The sequence below is a fragment of the Fragaria vesca genome, linkage group LG4 (genome assembly GCF_000184155.1).
Source record: "Fragaria vesca subsp. vesca linkage group LG4, FraVesHawaii_1.0, whole genome shotgun sequence".
In the NCBI taxonomy this organism is placed as follows: domain Eukaryota; kingdom Viridiplantae; phylum Streptophyta; class Magnoliopsida; order Rosales; family Rosaceae; genus Fragaria; species Fragaria vesca.
This window is the reverse complement of record NC_020494.1, coordinates 10,367,124-10,368,815: the sequence shown is the minus strand read 5'-3', so window position 1 is coordinate 10,368,815 and position 1,692 is coordinate 10,367,124.

Here is a 1,692-nt window from a genome sequence, read left to right as displayed (position 1 = left end):
CTCGTTTGACAACTAAGGCAGTTTCTGCCCAGTTTTGTCAGCCTGACCTCTGTCCACTGTTTTGATCATAACTCCTTCGTCTCAACTCCGATTGCTGCGATCCAAGTGAGGTTGAAAACTAGACACACACAGCTTTAAGTCCATATGTGGCACGCCTTCTAACTCCTCCTAGATCTCGAGATATGATTTTCCGAAGTAGATGTACGTTTTCTGGCAGATTCTGTCCGAGACCAAAAACAATGTCTAGAAGTGTTCCTTCCTCTTCCGTGGCCTCACTTGTTGTCATTCATGAGTCCATTCACCATGATTCTTGATACGTAACGTTCATGTACCTGTCTTCTGCATATTTAAACAAGATACATCAAAACTGACAAGGTAACCCAATAACGAATCACGGTAAAACGTCCAAGTGATAGTCCAAAAACGGTTTTCATCATTTAAGTGCAATTTTCTGTATAAAAACGACTAGTAGTCACAACTCTACAGAAAAACCCTCTTGACTCTAAAATAAGTAAAAACAAACATACTAAGGCACAAACAAAGTGTAAATGGGGGTGAAAATCCATTAAGATCATGGCGTAAAAACGCACTTATCAGTTACCAGTGACCGGAATCTGGCGACTGCATAAAATTTGAGTTATTGGGGGTCAGTAACCGAGTTATCGGTGACAGAAATCCGGCGACCGGGGAAAATCCGGCAACCAAAGTCCAGCGACCGGTGACCGGAGTCCGGCGGCCGGTGATGGTGACCGGAGTCCGATGAGGTTCCGGCCAAGTATTCTCTCTCTTCCATTTTCTCTCTCTATGTATGTTTAAAGGGTGAGGGTATAATAGTCTTAAAATAATATGGTTTGTTAAGATTTTAGCAAAGATTTGTACATTTGAGCATAAAAATGTTACCTTATATTGGAATGGGCTCATGCAAAAGATTATCATTGGAATGGAGAATGAGAGATTTAAATTAGTATTAAATAGGTATTTTCCCTATTTTTTTTCCCCTCTGCTTAAAATAATGGTTATTGATTACAAACTTTTAACCAAAATATCGGCTTCTTAGGTTTTCTAATGGGATTTATGGTATGAGAAGATTATTAAGACGTGTACGTAGTTTCGTGTTATGAGTTTTATATGAATGAGAAGGACAATAGTGTAACATGCAAAGAAGACGAAAGATAATAGTTTTATTTGAATGCGAATTAGTAATATATGATATGAAGTTCGATTGGTAGGTCTTCAGAAGCACTTGGATCATTCCGCTTACTTCGTTTGTATTTCTCGATTAAATTCCTGTCCTGTCTTTTCTGTTGCTACTGACTCATAACCTCATGCCGACCTTGCTACTGCAGGTACAAGATATTTGGGTTCAATTTTGTAAAGCTAGTTAGATTTTTCAGACTTGGTGGAAACTGGAAAGTATACTGTACGACGCGAGTATAAAAACTATATACTAGAGTTTAGATGTGACCACCGTTTATGGATTGGTATTGGCTTTTGAGGACTGCTATTAGGCAATTCAAGTTGGGGATTAGCCAAATAGGAAGTGTTGAAAATGGTCTGCTTTGCACACCCAACACATATCAACTTGAAGTTCCTGTGCTTCGGTAGTGCTAAGGGCATTTCAGCTTTCCCTTATAAATTTATTGGTTTTATTTTCATCCACGGTTGGAATATATCAGTGGCATTTGCCTCTTA